Raw genomic sequence first — 23,480 nt, forward strand, 5'->3', positions numbered from 1 at the left:
AAAAGAAAGGATGAAAGGCAGGCAGGCAAGTGGAAGAAAAGGGAAGGAAGGAAGGAAGGAAGGAAGGAAAATGGACAGACTACAATCAATGAAATCAAAATACTGATTCACTTCAAAGACTGAACAACTTAGTTGAACAATCCTCATTTGAAATGGTCAGAAAATTCAAAGTTTTAAGCAATAATAATTGCTTTTTCAAGACTTTGTAACTATTATTGTTATTATTATTTTGCTGGTACTTTTCCTTCATTTTATAAATATGGAAATCAGCAGGCTTTAAGTTTAAAAACAATATTGATTTCAAATAATTTGTCCCACCATGGACACAAAAATTTGTAAAGAAATCAGCAATTTTACCAATTGACTCAGCACTGGTTGGAAGAATTTATGTAGCTTCTTGCATGAGCAGGCCAATGGTATATGGTCATCAGTGAATGTGTTGGATGTGATGACTCATATTTACTAACTATATTTACACAGCACATCCTGTCCGTTTTTCTTTATATTTCTCTTTTTTTTTCATTAAAAAATAATATTATGGGCCTATGAGGAACATAAGTACATTTCTTAGCAGTCTTCATGCTGCTTTGCTTTCAACCACCAAAGGAAAAAAAAAAAAAAGGCACCAGAAAAGTCAAACAGAAGATGTTTGGATGCTGCATATGTTAGAAAAAGTTATAACATCTGGTCACAGTTCAGAGCACTCAAAAAGAGGCCTTTGCTAATTTTGAATACTTACAATATAGAAAACAGAGTTGGGATAAAGAAAATAAGGTAAAATTGCTTATATTAGGGAGTACAAATAAATATATATATTGACAACGTTAAGCTGCCCCAAGACAGTGACATCCACTGTGGAGATTAAAGGCAGCAGCCACCGAGAAACCATTTTCCCCTGCCCTGCCCTGTGACCGAACCTGCACTACTCTGACCTCACCTTCACAGGATGGACACAAGAAGTCTAAACACATTCGATGCAAGTGGAAACGGAAAGGTCTGGTACCTGAGAATTGCTTCCTGTTGGGATGCTTAACCTTTACCAGCTGTGCTCCCATTTTGTGTACTTGACCGTAACTGAGTCACCTAGCCACCCCTCACTGCGAGGGAAGCTGTCAAAAGGTCAGTACGGTTATTACACTTAACACCACACTCCTCCTCCCAGCCCCAGAAAGAAGAAAATGCCACGTTCAGGAAGCGGCGCTAACAGTGGGTAGAAGGACTCCTGGTGTGGTGTGGTGGGGGCAACAACCAAGAGCACCTTCTAAGGCTATCTATTTTGGCTCAATGCCTTGTTCCATCTACAACTCTGACAAAGACACCAAGCCGCAGAATAGAACATCATGCCATGAGCCTTCATAATAGCACCCTCTGTAGATATTCGGGCTGTGCCCTATGCTACTATTAGATTGAAGCAATCAGTATGAAAGTAAGCCATCTAAATCAGCTTTGCCACATGTCCTCTACTGAAGATTAGTCCTGAAATGGCCCAAGAGAAAAGTGTTCCTGTTGTCAAATACATTTGGAGCATCTTAATGTGCGGTAGAATGTGAAAGCCTCTGGCAAGTCCTGAAGTTAAATATGCTTCACATAATGTTTCCCAAATGACAAAACATACTTTTTGTGATATATATTACTGTTCCTGAGAATTAATTTGGACAATATTGATAAAACTTCTCTCATAAGCCTGGAAGGCTAATCCTTGTTTTCTGCCGAGGAACATTTTCGATAGAAGATTTCCTAATAAATCCGCTGATATCTCAGCTCATTGTTAACAGTGCTGCTTGTCAAAATTGTTTGTATTTTACCTTATTTTTTCAGTTCGAGCAATTGGATCATGTTTGAATGAGTAAGCAAGCTTACTCTTTTTTAGTTAACAGGTCTCTGACAGAATCCAGTAGGTTTTACTGAGTAAACTGAGATTTAGAAATATGACATCTTGAATTATAATATGGGAAAATAAATATCATGTGAGAAACGTTTTGTGATTAATCAAATAAAGATTCCATTTAGCTCCCTTTAAACACGACCCTCCTTTTCAAGAAAAGGAAGAGAAAAGCCACTGACTTAGAGGATCTCTAATGACACTTTATCTCATGCTTTTCTCTCACGTCTGTCTCCCTCCAGACCTTTCTGTCCCCTGTCTTAGAGTAGACAAATCCCAAGTAGTCAGAGTCTGAAAAGTAAAGATGGACCATGTCTTAGGGTTCAATAATATTGATCCCCAGGCTCATGACCTGACATGTTAATGGATGTAAAATGTGTTCTCTTCTCAATATTCTAAGTCCACATTTCAAGGGATGGACCGAGAAGTAATACGAGTATTCGTTGGCACTCGTGGGAGGAATCACAATCAAACTAGTTAGACAAACACTTGGTTCAGACGTGAAAATTAGAGAACATTAAGAATGGAATACAGCCACCACAAAAACGCCTTTTTACTTCAAAGACTTTTTAGAAGACATGGCTTCAAAATATGATGAGTTAATTTCTAAGTAATGGGTTTTCCCCTTGCATAATTAAGTAGCCAGAACTCTTCAGTATGCCTGGAAAACTTTTTCCTACAAATATGAAATGCAAACACACTGGCTGTAAGGAGAGTCAAAATCTTAAGACCTTGCAGCATTTTACTATGAATTCTGACTGGAAAAAAACAAAAACAAGTACACCAGAGCTTTGGAGTCTAGATGGCTATATTAAAACACACACACACACACACACACACACACACACACACGTTTCTGATAGGGTATCACCCTCAGCCTCACATTAGAAGATGTAGGTTAAGTGGAAAGCACACACAGGAATGGAAGCCTTGGTATCTGGGAAAGGTCCAGTGAATTCATGTGAGAAGGGGAAATTCTGAGAATTTAATGTAATTTTCATCAGGAAGTGATCAACTTTCCTATCCAGTTCCATCCCACCAGAATGTCCATATCAGTCAGAGCCTTTCAATCTTATGTTAAATGCAGCTTTGGACTTTTGGTATCTTAGAATCACCTCCATATTCTGGGTCTTCCACATCTGTCTCTTCCACAGAGCTTCCCTGGCCCTCGCAGCCCATGCCTTAGGGAAGTCAAGGGACTTAGTAAGGACGCCTTGCTAGTGAGTATTAAAGTTCAGATTTGGACAAGAGTCTGTCTAAATCCAAAGTCCAACATGGTCTTCATTTGCTCCAACAGAAATAATTCTCTGTGGCTTCCCTAGTAAAAGATGGAGTTGTGAAGTCTAATCCAAATGGAGTAAGTGCAGAGTCCACACCTCTGATGACTTCATTTCTCTCACCGGCAGAGGCATACTGGGATCGTTGTCTAGACTCTACTGAGTGACACCCACCTACTTTCTCACAGTCCCCACTTGTCAGCCTAGAGTTGCTGATGTGTTAGTGATTCAAGGGAGGAATATTTTGGAGAAGATTTGAAGAAAAAAACAGTCGGGGCACTTCACATTAATGTCCCTATAGACGGTCAACTTGTGGCTTTATTGGCAGTTTCAAAACAACATTTTGGACATGCCTCAAGCAAGCGATTACTATAAAGTGAGATTCAAAACCCAATCAACTTTATGAGACAGCTGACACATTGACTTCCCTGTGACATGTTTGTGTGAAAAAAGCATCAAAAAAGCAGCTCCATTTATTTCTGGCAAGGCTTAGCTTCTTAACAAGTGCCAGTTATTTTATGGAAGGCACAAGATGCTAGAAGATCCTTTCCAAAAGAAATTCCAGCTCCTTTCCAGCTTAGGCTAAGCTACTAAGTTACTCCACTGGACCAAATTGGGGACAAACATATTTTAAATCACTACCTCCTCAAACCATTTTCAACTGTGAGCACTTTCTAAAATTATTAGCTATTACATTTTCAGATTAAAAAAAAACAACTAGATTGAGGATTTAAACAATTTATTTAGAAATATTATTTGGAACTTGGTACTGTCACTGCCATCATATTTAACTGTCTCATAGGAAAATAACCTATGAGAAAATCTACATAATACTTTAAATTCCTTATTATTCCTCCAGCACCAGCACCACCTCAATTAATCATTACCATAACACTCAATACATCCTTTAAAGAATAAAAGTGTCCCAGGGATATTTTTTTAATTATAAAAATATGGCTCAAACCAATCTTCTCAGTGGTGATGTGTAGCTCAGTATTGCAATTGTACAGTTTCTTTCTCACTTTGCTCTAAAGACCCATCACTTTTTACCGCTCAGCTCATAGGTTCTCACCCACTCTCTGGATGGAATCCCTCCCTCCTCTGGACTCCCATAGTCTTTTGTTTATTCTTGTCCTAATGCCTTTATAATCGGACTTGCTTTTGAGATACTCTGAAAGACTGCAAATTCTATGAAAATGCATGGGGCTTTATTCATCTTTGGGGTCTCCACCACATCTGGAAAGAACATAATTATCCTAAAATATAATCATATTGAAATGAAGTAACTCAGTAAAATCTTACTAAATAAGAATTTGTTCTCAAACCCAGTACTTAGCATTATTGAGGTGATCGAACACCTTCAAAAGAGTCTGAATCATATAAAAATAGATTAATACAAGCCTAATGTTTATTATCAGGCAGGCTGAGATTTCAACACTGCCAGTTACTAAGACTGGGCAATAGTTAAAGCCCTAGAAGTTTTGAGTTTTCAATCTGTACAATGAATGATACGAACGCAATGTAGTTGTTAAGATTACTGCGAAGAAATACACTGTCTACCATAGAATAACTTACCAGTGCAAGGTCATCATTTACATTCACTGACATAAATCAGGGGACCCTCCCTGCCTCAGTCAAGACAGCTTAAGGTGATTGTGTTCAAAGCATGGACTTTGGGCGAACAGCTCTGGCATCATGTGGCCGCTTGCGGTCTTCGCATCCCTCACCAACCTCCTAAATGAGAAACTCTGGAGGTGGGCCTGGCAATCAGTTCAAAAAGTCCTTCAAGTGATTCTGATGAAAGCTACTCTCAATGCCTAGTGGCTTCAAAGGTTTACTTCTCTTGTATAGTACATGCCCACTTGATGGGAGCTTTGCTCCGAGTCAGCCTCAATGGAAGGCCAAACCTGGAGAGTTTTCTCTGGCACATGCTACTTTCATTTACATTTCATTGTACAAAACGGGTCTAACAGCCGTACCTGATTTCAAGTGCAATCTTTTTTTTTTTTTTTTTAAGACTCTATTTATTTATTTGACAGAGAGAGATCAAAGTGGGCAGAGAGGCAGAAAGAGAGAGAGAGAGAGAGAGAGAGAGAGGAGGAGGAAGCAGGCTCCCTGCTGAGCAGAGAGCCCGATGTGGGACTCGATCCCAGGCCCCTGAGATCATGACCTGAGCAAGGCAGTGGCTTAACCCACTGAGTCACCCAGGCGCCCCTTCAAGTGCAATCTTAAAATATGCCAAGAAGAAGAAAAAGAATATCTATGGGTAGCTCCAGTGACAACCGTGGTTGCTTTCACCTTTTATTTTCTTTCTTTGGTGGAAATGGAGCTCCCGGTTAAGTCAAATGCTAAGATTTTGACCTTGCCTCAAAGGAGGGAGGAGGTTATCAACCTCCACTCGTGTAGAAACTTGACTGAAATACTCTACTGCTTTAAAAGGAGCACGTTACCCAGTTGTCATCGAGAAACTAAACAACTGGGTTGAATTTTTCTCAAGTTTAAGTCTTTCTTTCATAGTTATTTAATCCCCAAAGCTTGATTCAACTTGCTAATATTGGACCTAATATACGATAATGTCTGATAAAGACTGAAATACTTATATTTCATTGATATTTCAAGATACTCTGTAGAGACCCCTATAACCTCCAGGCATTCCACCTCTGCTGGGTGTATGTATCAGAGCATCGCCCCTGCCACCACAGACGGTCAGCTCCACCTAACTCTCGGTAGGCAGGACCTAAGAAATAGAAATGGAAGGACTTTCTCATGAGTTTTCTATACTAACCACCAAACCCTGGAGCCAAGGTGTGTGCTTGTACAGGTTGTGTACTAAAAGGAGTAACACACTAGAGAGCATCAGCACATCGCCAACATCAGATCTTTGTATCTTTATTAAGAAAACATTGACACAACCAGCAGCAAACTATCTAATTTTTCTAACAAATGAATTTATCACCATAGTCTTAGAGAAGTAAATCGTATTGAAAAGAGGATGATCTTTCTTTCTTTTTCTTCCTACCTTCCTTCCTTCCTTCTTTCCTTCCTCTCTACCTCCCTCCTTCCCTCTCCCACTCCCTCCCCCTCCCTCCCTCTTTCTCTCTCTCTCCCTTTCTTTCTTTCTTTCTTTCTTTCTTCCACAAAGACAGCTGAAGGGTCAGAGTTGACCTGTGTACCATTTCATCCAAGATTTTCCTTTAGGCATTATCATAGGCCTACTTTGTTTCACAACCTAGCTATAGTCTTAAAAAGCTACTTATAAAAACTGAGCTTTAATACACTAGAACTCTTTTACAAATAAAAGAGGCCCAAAATTGTTTAAAAGCTGAGTCCTTTAGTAATACTAGCAATTACTATCCAGATACACCCTGGATATATTTTTTCAAATCAGTCTGTTTGGAGAATTCCCCCATGTATCTGTACATGGGGGAATTCTGCTGTTTTATCCCATTGAGGTTTAAGCAAATTTTACACCATTATAGAGAATAAGAGAATGATCCATAATTACTTAGAATGAAGTCTCTAAATGTGAACTTCTGGGTCAGTTAGATAAAAGTTTTGGGAAAAGGTTTTGTTTTTGATTTCCTTAACAGCCTTCCCATAGTCCTGGCTCTTGTCATATCTATTCCTATACTACATTGTAACCACATCTGCGTATAAACAGTTGGCACTTAATAGTCAACATGTTAACTCCTAAGCTTACGACATTCTTAAAAGAGTATGCAGGAGCACGAGACTCATGATGAGAACTACGTTCAGTCTGGTAGGAAAGTACATGTGTGTATTGACATGTATTAATAAAGACAGAACGCTGATGGGCTCACTACAAGGCTGAGAAAGCAGCACTTTTTGCTCCATGACCAACATCAGTCCCTGCCTTATTCCTCACTTCCAGCCACTTCTGCTGGACTTCTCCAAGGTTCCTAAAGCTCAGCCAAAAACAAAAGCTTGGATGTCAAACATTCTGCAAATACACCAGTCACCTATTGAGTCAATCCCTGCAAATGACCTTCTCCGGGGATAAGCTTCACAGGGTGTTTGAAGGAAAATTCTGCTTTAAGCATCCTTAGGTATATACAAACGTGCAAGAATGAAGGGAATCTTAATTTGGGAACTGAGCTGCAGAAATCACATGCAAGTCTTCGAAAACTGAAGCCAGAGTCTTTCAAAACTGCTAGTCTTTCTTTACACATTTATTTAATTTACCACAATTTCACTTTTAGTGTATTTAGGACTTTTCCACTGCACTAACCAGTCATTTAAATCAACCCTTCCTACTGCCAGCAAAAGCTGGCACAGGAAGAAAGAATACAGGGTGGAAACAGAGCTCACCTCTTCTGATAGACTGGATGCATTGTTCATAAAAGCCGTAACACACATGGTTCAGGCCTGGAACACTTCCCTGTAACCACTGAAGGTGCATGATCTGCAAAAGTAATCACAAAATGACTTGGATCTTTAGATCTTTGGATCTTTGGATCTTTGACTTGATCTTGGATCTTCATACACTTTGTTATGGTGTTATGAACATTCAACATGAGATCCACCCTCAATAGATTTTTAAGTGTAAATACAGTATTGTTGACCATAGGTACGCTGTGTACAGCAGAGCTGTAGTAATCCCTCATTTCTGGAAAACATGCATCACAACCACAAGGAGGTACAACTCAGACCTCTCAGGTTGGCTGTGATCAAAAAGACCAAAGGCACGTGCTGATGAGGATGTGGAGAAACCAGAACGCTTTGCACTGTGCGTAAGAATGCAAACTGGTGCAGCCGCTGGAGAAAACCCTGAAGTTCCTCAAAAACCAGAAGGGGAACCACCAAGTGAAAATGCAATCTTACTTCTGGATATTTATCCAAAATAATTGAAATCAGGGTCTTGAAGAGGTATTAGCACCTGGATGTTCATCACCGCATTACTCACCATATGCAAGGTATAGAAACAACCTAAACTCCCATCAACAGGTGAATGTATAAAGAAAATGTGATATATACTATGTTCTGAGTATATATATGCATACAATAGAATGTATTCATATACTTTTAAAACACCTACTATTGTGACCTTTACTCTCTCCTCCTTAAGACACCTTTAAAAAGCCCCCAGCCCTATAAAACTACATACAAATCATAACTCTAGGTAGCAATGAGAAAAGATACTGGGAGAAGAGACTATTATCATCATCATCATTGTTTTCATTGTACCTCTATTGTCCTCCTCCCCTTGCACTTTTCTTTTCTTTTCTTTTTAAAGATTTTATTTATTTATTTGACAGAGAGAGATCACAAATAGGCAGAGAGGCAGGCAAAGAGAAGGGGAAGCAGGCTCCCTGCCGAGCAGAGAACCCAATGTGGGGGCTTGATCCCAGGCTCCTGAGATCATGACCTGAGCTGAAGGCAGAGGCTTTAACCCACTGAGCCACCCAGGCGCCCTCCCTTTGCCCTTTTCAAAGATACTTCAGTGAAACAGGAGGGAAGAAGCAATATTAAGAGAGGTACAACATTTTCTTTAAAGCTCCTGATGAAATGGGAGAGAACAATTTTGGAAATCTCAGTCATTTCTATACAGCACACTAAATTAAATAAAATGTAATACTTACTTCATATGTTGTTTTCTTTTTAAAGCCATGTTTTCAACTTTCCTCTAGCTCTAGCAACAAATTACCTGTAAGCATAACACCCACATGTACAGAGATTTTTTTAACTTTTACTTCCTTTTAAGTACTCGTGTCTAGGACTTAGCAACAATTACTCAAATTTAGTGCTGACCTATCAAGAAAGTTCTATGAGTTTGAGCTTAGAAAATATAGATGAGGGCGGTATGGGTTTCCTTTTCATCAAAGTGCTGGTAGTTGTGTTAAGAATACTATTGGAACATTTATTTTAATAGCTTTTCATTTCCTGTTTCAGTTTGTAATACCTATGGGACTTGGTAAATAAGTGCTATTCTAGATAAGTTTCATTTGGTAAACATTGATTCCTTTGCTCTTATTCTGATTGGAGCTAAAATACATTGTTCTCCTTCCCTGTTTTTATTCCCCAGCACCCCAGATGGATGTCCTGATCTGACCTGTGTCTATTGGTCACGATGTGTTCTCAGCACAATCCCTGCCTCTCACTTTCCTACTACAGGGAAGGAATTTTTTCAGGGTAAAAATGAGGGCTCATCTTACTTCCTTTTGCATGGAAAACAAACAAATCTACTGTAGGAAAGAGGAAAACAAACCTTTGGAGGGAACAGGATTTGTTCAACTGTATAGGTCAGTTTTCTGATATATCTTCCTTCATATCATAGACTGGCCATCTCCATGGCCTTGAACAAGTGATGTTCTTTCACCAGACCGGTTCCTGCATCTGTAAAATGGGATAATAATAGTATTGTCTTCAGAGCACTATAGTGAGGATTCAGTAAATACTGCTTAATGAATAGAAATTTAGGCAAAATCTTATTACCTTGATACTTATGCATTCAGCCTAGAGCATGGTACTAGAAGAAAAAAAGAAACAGCAAGACATAGCACTGGAATAGCATTGGAAGAGAGAGAGACACAGACTCAGACAGACACAGGGAGAGAGTGAGAGAGAGAAAGAGAGAGAGATGCTAGTGATATATTGTCTTGGAAATGCATAAAGAATAATAATACATACATAATAATTTAAAAAAGAATAATGTACAGTTCACATTCACTGTGCGTGCTGAGGATGAGTTAAAGTATATAAGAGTTCATCATATTATTTTTTTCTTTACTGGGTAGGTTTAAGATATTGCACAATTAAAATATTAAAGAAAACCAAATTCTTGATATGTAGGCCCCTACAACTGTGGGAGAAGCAGGAAATCTGCATGAGCTTAATTTTTCTTCTCTGCATATATTTTTTAAATTTTTATCTAGAAATAGCCTATCCTCATTCTTGCCTTTATTTTTGCCAGGACATGCTGCTGGGTATGTGTTTTTTGAGCAGCTCTGAGAATAGGCTTGGCAGTAATATTTCCCCTTAGAGAAGGGGGAGGCAGAGGGCAAGAGAAGGTTCCCAAATCCCCCAGGGAAGAGGGTCTCCCAAGATTTCAACATAAAAACTGCCATAGGCTTATATGAGATGGCAAATTACCTCTCCTGGTTTTTTTTTGTTTTTTTTGTTTTTTTTTTTTTTTTGGATCCTTGACCTAAAGGAAGCCAGGGAAACTGACTCACTGAGAAATAATGCATGGCATCCAAGGAGGCCATCTGGAGCTACTGTAGTAGAAAAGACTGTGTTGAGAAGATTAATATGACAGCAAGTTCCCCTCCTTTCCTGGAATTAGCTTCTGACCTTCTGTTCATCTTCTTTAGCCCAAGGTACAGGGCACCCTAGGCCTGAGAAGCTCCAAGGGGCTTGTCTGAACATGAGGCATTATCAGTATTAGGTCACAGTGTCTGAATAAGTAGATGTTTCCATGTCAGTCAACCTGAGATTCAGACTTTTGTGATTAGGAAAAAGCCAGAAAGTGTCTCGCTGGGTGGTTAATGGTTTGTTTGATGTCTGTCTTCATTAAGAACAATTATGAGAAGAAATTTTATGACCCTCTTTTTCAAGGCTTTGGACAAAGGCTTCCAGGGGAAGATAGATGAAAATGAGGCTGAACATGTCTTGATCCGAGCAAAGAATAATGTACTAATCATCTACCGATAAGTCACAGATTACCCTAAAACTGAGTAACTTAAACAAGAGTAACTTTCTCAAAGTTTCTTTGGGACCATAATCTGAGTGTGGCTAATCTGGGACCCTCTCATTCAGGGTCTCTCATAAGGTTGTGATCCAGCTGTGGACTGAGCTACCATCATCTCAAGATTCACTTGGAGAAGGTCCCATTCCAAGTTCATCGTATGGTAGTTGTCAGGATTGAGTTCCTCACGGGCAACCCATCACAGACATCAGTGAAAGAATCCTAGGGATTGGTTTTGTTAATATTTTTCTTGCCTTTTACTTTTTATGGGATGTAACCCACACATTCTTCATAAATTAAACTAACATCTGTCTATCTGGAGAACACACACTATCAAAGTGCTTCAGTGTGGCCCTGGCATCCGTCACCGAGCCAACTTTCAACTTACCCATCACATCCCAACATCAGTGAACTTATCATTGCTTTCCCAAACAAAACCGTGCGTAACATAAAATGATATAATTAAGATTCTGTGATTATTTGTATTATAATGTTTCATGGGGAGTACGGTTTATGGAAAATAAAGTAAAAAAAAAAAAATCAAACCTCAAACACGAAATAAGGAAATGTGAGTTCAATGCCCTTGATGCCAAAAAGAAACTGAGCTAAGGTCACCTTCTCTTTCTGAATCTCAGATTCTTCATCTCCCAAATGTGGGACCAGATTGCCCAGTTCCCTTGGGGTTCAAGACCTTCTTTCATTCCAGATTTAAAGGGCTCCTGCTTCCCACCACCATCTCATCATGACGTACCCCTTCAAATACTTTGAATATTCAGAAGTCATATTCCAGTCAGAGCACATGTAGGTAGAGCCATCTTCTATTTCAGTAGATGGTGAACACTAAGTGTCCATACATATGACCTAGTCTCCAGGAACATTGCTTTTCAGCTCTGGGGGATGTTCTCCATTGTCTCTGGGTCCTATACATGAGCATCACCACTACTTGTGCTGAATCTCTTTCCCCAGAAATACAGACTTCACCTGATTCTCCTGGAATCTGGCAATAATATCCTCTACTCACAAAGTAAATGCTCAGCAAGGGTATGTAAACACATTTAAAAATAAACAAATAAAAATAAGTGGATGAGTGTCAGAGGGACAGAGTTCCTTCCAATTAGTGTCCCCCACCCTGGTTCTGGGAAAGCACATGAAGACATTTCATGATTTGAAAGGGGTCAGTACCCAGGACTGGAGGATGGTACCATTCACCCAAATGCACTGATAACAGATTTTAGTTTTAGTAAACTAAAGATAAGTAGAGATGGATGTGTTCAATGATTAAAACAATCACGACAACTTGGATCACCTGGTGGCTCAGTCAGTTAAGCGTCCAGCTCTTGATTTCGGCTCCGGTAGCCTGGGGTGGAGACCGCCTTGCACTCCACACTCAGAGGGGGGTCTGTTTGAGATTCTCTCCCTTGCCCTCTGTCCCTCCTCTCCCCACACACACTCTCTCTCAAATAAATAAACAAATCTTTTAAAAAACGCAGTAATAATTGGGGCACCCGGGTGGCTCAGTGGGTTAAAGCCTCTGCCTTTGGCTCAGGTCATGATCTCAGTGTCCTGGGATCGAGTCCCGCATTGGGCTCTCTGCTCAGCGGGGAGCCTGCTATCCCCTCTCTCGCTACCTGCCTCTCTTGCTTGTTTGTGATCTCTGTCAAATAAAAAAAAAATTAAAAAAATTTTTTAAAAAAGCAATAATAATAACTCTGCGTCCTTGCCTTTTGTCCAAATTTGCAAAGATAAAAGACTCAAAAGAGTAAAGCTAACTAAGTTTTGCATATTCCAAGTTCTTTTCTGTTTCTTTCATGTTTTATAAGGGAAGAACCAATCCCTCAACCTGTTTTTATCATTTTTTTCCCCAAATTACCAAAGGCTGATAGGAACACCAGAAAAGGATATCTGCATTTTTACCAAAGAACCTTCCCTTCCCTGGATAAGCCTTTTTCCTTTCTTTTTCTGTGGAGACTTGAGATAATCCCGTGGCAATTTCCCTGGAAGGAAAAAATCAGATCCAACCCTTGTTGTTGCCCCAGCCCTCTCCATCACTTATTTTCCTGATTCACAGAGGAAGAGAGAACCTTGAACTATACTTTGCACACCTACCTGTTTAATGAAAGAAACACAGAAGTCAATAGAACTAACATTATGAAATTTAGGAAATGAAACAAGATTGAGGTTTTGCACAAGGACCAAAAAGGTCAGGGTGAGGATTCTGGCCTGTAAGGCCAGTGTTCTTTAAGACCATCTGTCCTGCTACAGGAAGGGAGCAGAGCCAGTGTTTTGAGGGTTTTCCCCACAGAGACATCCAGCACATTTCAGGGCTTAGATGGGCCACTGTTCTCCTCTCATGGTGGCACCTGTCTCAATGGGAAGAGCACTGGCTAACCAAGCCATCCATTCTGCTTATGAAACATGTGCAAAGAACGGAAAGAGAATGCATGCCTGTCTTAATGGATTGCTCTGAGGACAAAGTGACACGGCATGAATGTACTTTGTAAATGATGGTATCAGCACAGAGAGCTGACTGTGTGCCAGGTACCGTGTTAGGGAGTGTTAGCAGAAGTCAGGGAGAACTTAGGGAGAACTTAGGCAGACATTAGACACCTCACTCACCTAACCTTCCCCCCAAACCTTAGGGGACATGTATTCTAACACTTATGCTATAAATCCAGGAACTGAGGTCCAGAAAGTCTAGGAGACTTAACCTTGTTCTAGGTTGTTACATGGCAATGTGGGGCCTCACACTCAACTCTCTGACCCCAAAGTTTAAAGTCCACCAATAATTCATCCCTTTCCTTTGCCCTTATTTATCTCACAAGCAACACATACAGAATAAGAGAAAACCTTTGGCACAAAAATCTTTCCTTCCAGCCAAGTTTTAACGAATACCCCTACCAAATCTTGGAGAGTGACTGCCAACGAATCTGTGATTGGGTCTCAGCCAGCAACAAACCCTGTCGTCCGTGCTGAGATGGGGACTTAGGCATATGACTCAGGGAGGGAGCAGCGTGTTGAGCCAAAAGGTAACATTTTATGTAGTTCCTTTGTGGAACTGCATTCCCTTTCATGCCCTTTGATTTCTCACTCTCAAGTGTGGGGGTGAGAAAAGAATTAATTATAGTGAGCCAACACTCCTGCCCACGACAGAAAGCTGCTCATAAACTGTCGGCTAGGGATAGATGTTCCTATAAAAAAATGGAATGAGAGGCCATTCCTCCCCTGGAAAAGGCTGAGAATAGGCCTTGTTCTACTTGTGTTGAGAGATGCTGTGACTATTCAAAAGGTACTTCCTTTTCTTACCAGGGGCCACATCCCTTGAAGTGAGTGACAAGATCTTCTCTCTCCTGTTCTAAGACACCTGTTCTTGTACATGTATGGATTCACATGCACAGATCCAGATACAAGTGTGACATGTGTGTGGACTCAGACACATGCAGACAGACAGACAGACAGACACACACACACACACCAGACCAAGAGAGAAGCAATCAAGTCTCAGAGCTAGCTCTGAGTCTGAGAGATTGCCCCTCAGACTTCAGGCCCACCATGCATTATCTGGAGAACTTCAAATTCTTTCCTTTCCTCTCCGAGATTCAGTTTTGCAGAGCTATAAATTAGGTGTAATACTACCTCTTTAAGGGATCGTAGCACAAAGTGAATCAAGGGATACAATGCATGAGAAAATAACTTCATTCAGGAACTTGATGTGTAGTAAACACCAAGGAAATCCTTCACAGAGCACTTACATTCCAAATGTGGGAAAATCTGAAATATTGGACTTTGATAAATTTGATAAAGCTGGATAATAACCGGTAAAGAAATATTCATTACATCATTTTCTACTGTTTCTTGTATGCATATAATATTTCATAATAATATTCAGGCTAATGTTTAAAAATCTATATAAGTACATAGAACCTGAACACAGGATGTCTCCCAGAAGCAAAATGGAAAATGATAGCATTATTTAAAAATTTATACCCTTGTGTATTGTTTCAATTGTGTAATATTTTTGCAAAAATGTTGAACTCTATACAGTCTTGTTGGCTTGTCTGTTTAATATAAAGAAACCATTATCTCATAATAGTTAGCCTGCGGACCACCAATCAAAATGGTCTTTTCCTTTCCTATGTGGCTGTCTCATACTGAAGCAACATGTAGAGGGCTTTTTACATTTTTGAGCTCCTCTTACTTGATTTTAACAAAACATCTCATAATTGGTTGGGTTAGGAAGAAAGGAGTACAAGAAGTACACTCAATGTGCACCTCCCTAAACCCAGAGGAACCCTCCCTCAGAGCCCGGAAATGAGCCCTGCTTTGGACACCTCTCCATGCTTGGCACTTGTTCCTCTGAGATGGCTCCTTTACCATTGTTCATACCTCAGTAATTATATAACCACAGAAAGAACCCTTTAAACCGAGCCAATGAGAAGATGAAACCAGAGGGCTGGGTCCAGGGACAGATACCTGAAACATATGTCAAGAATCTTTGGTCCTGCTACCTAGAGGGAACAAACAGACCAAAGAGTAACTACATATTTTCACATTATATTAAAATAATGACCAGGTCCCATCAAACAAAGAACAAAGACAACCCATTTAAATAACTAAAAGGGAATTGGAGAGGATTGTAGGATACTGGTATACTCAGTGCTTGCAGCAAAAAAAAAATTTTCCATTTTTTAAAAGGACAATCTGAACAGGTAGAAAGAGCCATAAAACTGATATGCACTTTGATCCAGTGATTCCAAAGGTGGAATTTATCCTAATGAAAAATAACCTTAAAGCAAGTAAACAAACACCCCCAAAATAGCAAAGAATGGATAATTCAGATTCTAATAGGAGTTTGCAAATTTCAGGGAGACAGCTGAAGAGACCACCATGTAACCACAACAAATGAACTTTCTGAAGTACATGTTGGTGCTTGGAGAAGATGATGTGAAATTATCAGAGTAGGATGAGCCCTTAGAAATAGACAAGTTCATCATACTTTTGGATGGTCAGTATCAGTTTTGGAGTTTAGTAATGTAGATCCTCTGGCCCAAAATCTCAACTGCCCATTGAGCTATGGCTGAGCCTAGGCTTCATTCCCATTCTTGGCTCTCCAAGGCCGGCTTTTTGCCACCTCATTATCCAGTTGGGTGCCTGAGATAGCAGCAGATGTATTGTTCTGCCTCTGCTGAAGACTGACTACAGGGACTCTTACAGTCTCCTGTGGTCCTGACCAGGAGGAATTCAAATGAATAATCCAGAACATGAGTTTACTGCCAGCAGGATCAAGCTCTGCTAAATCCAGCCTCTTTTCCCTTGCCAGTCTTTCCGCTTGCTAAAATGATCACCAGAGAAAGGTGTCAAAGAAAAAATATTGCACCAGAAGCAGTTCAATAGGCAAGGAAGTCTTTTTTTTTTTTTTTTAAGATTTTATTTATTTATTTGAGAGAGAGGGAGAGAGAAAGCATAAGCAGAAGGAGGGGCAGAGGGAGTAACAGACTCCCCACTGAGAAGGGAGCCCAACGTGGGACTGAATTCCAGGATCCTCGGATCATGGCCATAGCTGAGGGCAGACTCCAGGTGCCCCTATTTTTTTTTTTTTTTTAATAAAGCAGCTGGTGAGCCAGTGGAAAACTATTAGAGGACATTAGAAAAGAGTTTGGTTAATGTGATTACACCATGTCTGTTTGCTAATTGGTGCTTATTCAGTTAGCCTCAAAGACTGGGATATAAGATGCCTATCTTCCTTGATGATTATATTTCCAAGGGACAGCTTCTGTCCTTGAGAAAGACACTCTTGGGTCATAAAACTGGCAAATGTTAGAGAAGATTTACATCTCAAAGGGCAGAGAAAGCATTTATAATTCCAAGTTTTCTAAAGCAAATGCTCTAAAAAAGAATGCAGATCAGGGACCCATGGTCAAAAAGAAACTTTCCTGAAGTTAAGTCAAGCTGAGGGAATGTTCAGGCAGTGATGGTCAGAGAGCACATCCATGAGTGGACAGCTGACTGTGATCATGTTTGTTTGAGAATCAGGAAAAGATGCTATCTTCCTGGACTTAATACTGATAATGATACCATATTGCCATCAATTTCTTTATGGCTGAATAGACCCAATGTAATTTTGCATGGTCCACTCCTTATCAATTCCATCTGTCACAGGTCATGTGAAAGCAGACTGTGGGACGCTGACTCTACAACAGAAATGTGTGTGCAGGAAATTTACTAGGGAGTGTTCTCAGGGTGGAACTCTGTGGGGGGGGTGAAGGAAGCAGGGTCAGACAGAAGAAAAAGTTGAAACGTGATGACTGCTCCATGAAAGTCTCAGTCAACGTCATGGGGAATTTTGGAGTGAAGAAGGTTCTGCACAGTTGACCTTCATTAGAATGAGATACCCAGGTCTTTACATGCTTACTTGGTGAATCATTACATGTAAACTACCCCCATAGTTCCCTGGAAGAGAAAATGGTCTTGGATGAAGCAATACTCTTCAACTGAAAGCAATCCCTGGAGTGGGAAAGTCATCTGCAAGGTTATCATCCAATTTAAAATATCCCATTCAGATTCTCCTTATCACAATTATAAAGGATGCTTTTTATTTTTCACATGAAACTATCAAGTTTATTTGTACAATTATTGTACAAATGTTTTTTGTGTCTCTCCTTCCATCTAGAATGTAAGTTCTGTGAAGACAGGGACCTTTGTGTGTTATTTGTCTGTATTCTGATCACTTAGCATAGTTTGTGGGTTATAATAAATAGTGGTATTTCCTAACTAAATCAATAAATGAATATGTTGAATGCTTTCTGTGTATGAACAATTTGAAAGCTCTGTGAGAAATTTTTGACCCTACTTCCTAGGAAGCCCATCTCTGAAAATCTCTGGTTCCAAAGAAGTTCATCTGAAGCAAATCTTCCTTTGGGGCATTCCTATCATTAGGGCATAGATTTTTTTTTTTTTTTTCCTCTGTGACATTTACAATAGTTGGCATTTAGTTGGTGCTTTCTAAGTATTTATTTAATGAATAAATGAATGAATGAAATAATAAATTAATCGATCTTAACTCTGTCCCTTGGAGCCACATGAAATTAACACTCCTCCATTTAGTCTCTGAAACCCCTGATCCTACTTAATTTCTCCAAGGCAATAACTTGGACATCTTTTCATTATTTCTTAGATGACCAGTTTCCAAACTCCTTGAACATCCTGGCCTGGCTTCAATAGGAGGCCATGGCCTCTTAGTCATCCTGACTAAAATCAAGATGGTCAAGAGGCTTACTCAAGTTTTACTGATGTAAGTTCCCTCCACATCTAAGATAGAAGATCCTGGAGGGCAGAGTCTTCGCCCTATTCTTGTAATTCCCACCCTGCCTAAACATTTGCAAATGAAGTTGTTAGCTATGTCCAAGAATGCAAATTCATAAAGTGTAATTAAGCTAATTAAGTTGCCATGACTAAACCTCTTTACCTTTCCTTCATTCTTTAGACTTTATTTCCCTTTCTGTCTCTTTTTTTTCTGTGTAACTTACCCTAAGAAAATGTTACCCCCTTCCAGAATCTAGTTAAGATTTTTCAATAATTATAGTAATTGCCAGAAGACACGCATGCCTTAGAGTCTAATAGCAAGCACTTTTTGAAAGCCAAGGTGACTCTGCCTACAAATCTTTCACTTTATATAGTAAGTAATAAAATCCATAAGAAAAAATTGAAGAATTAAAGGACAAAGTTAGAAAAAAACCAAACCCCCCAAACCACAAAGAACAAAGGTAAAGAATATGGGGGCAAGAACATGAATTTGTTCCAAATAAGGTATAAATAAAACAGAAGGATATAGAGTGTAGAAAACTAGAATCCCCAGCCTTATTAATACTCTCCATATTTAATGAAAATGGCCTCATTCCAACAATTCTGAAAATAATTTGCACAATTCATTAGTCCATAGAAATCTACTATTTATCAACTATGCATGTCCCATAACTCCCACTAAAACTTTATTTCCCTAATCCCTCTTGTTTGTCTAGGCATTAGTTCACACTGACTTTGTATTAGAAATTATGTTTAGTACTAGGCATCCAGTGGTAGAGAAGACAGTCAAAGCTCCAAATGCTTGGAATTACATTCAAGCATGGAAGACAAACATCCAACACAAAATTACGCAATTGATTAAGCACAGTAGAGATGCATTTTTCTGGTTAATCTCAGGCATATATTTTCTTGGTGTAGTATCAACCTTTCATTTATTAGGTGCTAACTCTATGCCCAGCACTCTGGATGATGGCTCACTGAACAACGTTCTCAGCAAGTAATCATTCATTTTCCCGTTTCATTGTTTTCTAAAGCAGATTGGCTTTTTTGATATAGATGACCCTTACGTACATTATTTCAGTCACTCTCATAGCCATCCTATTGAGATGAAGAAGCTCAGAGAAGTTAAGGGACTTTTCCAAGGTCACAGGGCCAGAACGTAGCAGTGGTAGAATTTAATCTACTACCAAATCCCATGTTCTAAACCCTGAGCAGAGCTGAGTATTTTCGGGCAAATCGAAGCCTTAGAGAGGTGAAGTGATGGGCCCAGAATCACATGCCTGATAAGTAAAAGAAGATGTAACCCAGCATGTCTGACTGGAAAGTGCATGTTCTTATCATTAAACATGGATTAATTCCCTCCATGTTTTAGCTGAGGATGCCTTGCTTGTCAGCATTTGAGGAAATAGACATTGCTGGTTCTGGCCCATCTGCTCCTACAGACCAGGAGAACTTTCCCTCCCTTTGCCAACCATACTATCATTTCCCTTCTCTATTCCTTCTGCCAAACTCTCCTTCTCTGCAAAGCCTTCAGCAGTTACACCACAAAGCTGATGGGTTCTCCCTACTCTGCATCTTTTCAGCACTTTCCAGCTCCCTAGGCACTTCATTAATCGGCACCTGTTTATGTGCTGCTCTGAAAATGTCCTTAAGTCATTTTCATGTGTGTGTGCACTCTTTCTCCACAATTCAGCTTTATGTACCTGCAAGGCAGAAATAGAACCCCTTACAGTGTTTGTAGTGGACTTCAGAGAGCCTGGTTCAATTGCACACAATGAGATTAACGAAACCAAGCAACTCTCCTTCTTTCCCTAGACAGACTGATGTAAACTTCATGATAAAGGACAGAGGACAGAGAGACAAGGAGAGTAAGCATTTGCAGGCACTGTTCTTGCAAGGAGAAAAAACTGTGTTCAGATAGAACACACTGCAGAAAATGTTGCCCCTATTAGGAAGAGTTCGACACTATCTCAGAGGGATGCATGGGTTAGAGAGAAACCTTCCATTTTAAGAGCAGAGAACACATCGGGAAGTCAAAGAGAAGATGACATCTGAGTTAATCTTTAAAAGATGGTAGTAAATGGGTATTTAGAGAGGGGAGGGCATTGAAAATGATAGAACAATGGAAACAATGTCTCCAATGGGATAACTGCTGTCAGACTTGAGGGAGAGGAGATGAGTCTGTTTAGTTGGGCCACTGGACGAAGCAATGTGTGTGAAGGAGAAATAATGTTTGAAAGGTAAGTGGGGTCTAGATACAGGAGAGCTTGAACAGCAGAACCTAGAGCTTGAAATTTAATCAGTAGGCGAGGAGGAACCACAAGAGTTCTTCGTGTCAAAGACTGGCATGATCAGAAATGTGGTTCTGGAAAATTCAACCGCTTTACCATGGACCATAGACTGAATGGGAACAGACTGTAGGCAGGGAAACAAGTTATGAAGTTATTCTAGCACATTGGAAAGAAGGAACAATGGTCTCAACTAAAGTAAGAATGGCAAGTAGGGAACGGGAAGGATTTGTGAGGGTTCCACAGAAGACGAAAGCATAGGACTAGGCCTAGATGCCTATATGGGGGCAGAGGAGAGACGGGAATGAATGCAAGGTCAAAACACCCACTCTGGTAACTGAACATAACAATGGATAACATTTTCTGCTCATATCCTCCATTGCACGTATCATGCTAAGCACCTGTTTCATGCCTTAGCTCATTTCATCTTTATAATAACTGCTTTGAAGTAGGTATCAGCTATGAAGTTAGATACTGCTGTAAACCTCATTTTATAATTGCAGTAATCAATGCAATGAAAGGTAAAATAACTGGTCCAAGTACACTCAGCTATTAAGTGACAGAGCTCAAATTATGAGTCCACGAAGTCAGGCTCTTCAGCCCTCAGACTTAACCATAAGACACAAATGGAGTGTCAAATGCAGAAATGGTAAACAAGGAAACCACAGGGGGTAAAGGGTGACTGGACAGAAGGATCCCAAGAAACATCACCTGAAACAAAAAACCAGAAACACAAAAACAAAAGAACACCATTGTGGGGAGCATGGGATAGTTTCAACCAGGAAAATGCAGTGCCATGTACTGAATACTAACTGTCCCACACCGGCACAACATACTTTGGATACTTTTCCTGTTGAATAAATGTAACTACATTATGAAGCAGGCATTACTACTACTAATCCTTTTTTTAAAAAATATTTTATTTATTTGACAGAGAGAGAGATCACAAGTAGGCAGAGAGGCAGGCAGGAAGCAGGCTCTCTGCTGAGCAGAGAACCCGATGTGGGGCTTCATCCCAGGACCCTGGGATCATGACCCGAGCCGAAGGCAAAAGCTTTAACCCACTGAGCCACCCAGGCACCTCTCCTTTTTTTTTTTTTTTTTTTTTTTTTTTAATAAATGAAGAAATCAAGGCTCAGAATAACTAAGTAACTTGAGCAAGATCCCATAAGATTGCTAGGAATTGAACCCAGGGTACTGCACCAAAGCCTTTGCTCATAACCTTAATACACCTGCGGTCAATGCTGACAAGTGTCAGTGAGAATGAGGACCCAGAAGTGGCCATTTATATGGTGACTAAGATGTTATGTGGACCACCACGGATTCTCCAATCTGTGAGACTTTTGTGAATTTAAAAACAGAGATTCATTAGTATGAGCTCCAGGATCACAAGTATATACAGTAGTGATCCCAGGAAAATTAGGACGTAGGGATGTCCTGCCAAGAGGACATGGGCATCCTTTAAAAAAATAGTATTGACAGACCTGTGGAGTGGAAGCCAGAGGTCACAAACTGAGAAGAAAATTGGAGATGAGCAACAGGAAGAATTAATGATTACATATTTTCTTCAAAAATGTCAAGATGTAAAGAAGGAACCAAAGAGGAAGATTGGGCTTGACTGTGGGCTGGGCTGGCATGTGGACCCAGGATGGGCACCCAAAACGTACCTGATGACTCACTGTCAGAGACAAAGAATAGTGCTACTTTTGTTTATTTGGCTTTACTTTCGTTTACCTTATTTATTCTCCGAGAGGAATATTGAGCATCTCTGTAGGCGGAAAGGGAGGACCCAGGGGGAAGAAAGAGAAAAGGTGTGAATGGGAGAGGAAAAGGTAAAAAGAGAATGGTTGCAGAACTTGAGGTGTTCAAGGAGAGGAGTCATCTTGGAAAGAGAAGAAATTGGTTTCCTTAAAGAGATAATACCACGGCCAAAAGATGGGCAAGTGTGAAAGAGACCACTATCTAGCAAGAAGTGCCCAGCTCCCTGGTTGAAGACAGGGGACAGCCACATTCATTCCAGGCCTCCTCAGTAAGTAGAGAGAGGGTGTCTCCAGAGTGCCTGGCAGCTGAATGAACACACTCATAGAAGTTGGGCTCTTCCTTGTAGAGACTTCTCAAGTTATGACCATTATCTCAGGACAAAGGACTGAGCAGCACGGCCAGGGAGCCGGATTAGGCTGAGAAAGCTCTGTGCCCAGTGGGATCACTGGTTGGCTTCATAACTTTGAACAAGAGGGTTTTCCTGCAACTTCTTCGCCTGCCAAGAAGGGAAACCAAACCATATCAGTGATTTCCAAATGCCTCTAGGTCTATAGAGGAAGACAAATCCTTCATTTTTTACTTATTTTAATTGAAGCATGGCATGTGACAAAACTCCTGTAAAAGAGTGTATGGCTTGCTGAATTTTCAGAAGGTGAAGAGACGAGGGCAACACCACCTGAATCAAGAAACAGAGTGTTACTAGCACCCTAGAATGTTCCCACCCTCAATCCCTTCCAGACTCTCCCCAGACCCTCCCCATCGTCCTCTTGATGATAACCCACTGCCCCGACTCCTATCAGCAGAGAGTAGCTTCACCTGTTTATATCATTTCTACAAATGGAACTATACAGTCAGAGCTCTTTCGTGTCTGGCTTCTTTCACTCACCATTAAGTTTGTGAGATTTATCTTCATGGTAGATTGTAATGTTGAAAGGTTTAGTGATGCATGTTTTAAATATAAGAAAAAAATATGAAAATGAAGTATGTTTTTCATAAAGCTAAATGTATTCAAAATAAATGACTGTTGTTTCATTTGAGATTATGTGCTTCCATCCTTTTGGGGACAAAAATCATCTTTTTTTGGGGAAATCTTTTGTTAACTGCTGGAAGTTTAGTTTTGGTGCTTTATTTGTTTGGTTGGTTTTCTTTTCATTTTAAGAAGATCCCTTATCAAATTCAGCTCCAAATTATGCCATGCTGAAAATTTTGACCAGGGCTTGAAATCCCCAATCTTGGGTTCCATGGGGCTAGGAATCCTTATGTCCTTT

General features: G+C 40.1%; 1 long non-coding RNA gene across 1 annotated transcript in view; it reads right to left on the minus strand.

The window, feature by feature from the left end:
- The window catches only part of LOC122901100, an 86,268-nt gene that overhangs the window by 32,214 nt on the left and 30,574 nt on the right, over nucleotides 1-23,480 (minus strand). The window contains exons 4-6 of the long non-coding RNA XR_006383358.1: nucleotides 9,386-9,513; nucleotides 8,760-8,824; nucleotides 7,489-7,582 (exon numbers count right to left, since the gene is read on the minus strand). This is a non-coding gene — a long non-coding RNA (uncharacterized LOC122901100). The remainder of the gene's footprint in view (nucleotides 1-7,488; nucleotides 7,583-8,759; nucleotides 8,825-9,385; nucleotides 9,514-23,480) is intronic.

The sequence above is a fragment of the Neovison vison genome, chromosome 2 (genome assembly GCF_020171115.1).
Source record: "Neovison vison isolate M4711 chromosome 2, ASM_NN_V1, whole genome shotgun sequence".
Lineage (NCBI taxonomy): Eukaryota > Metazoa > Chordata > Mammalia > Carnivora > Mustelidae > Neogale > Neogale vison.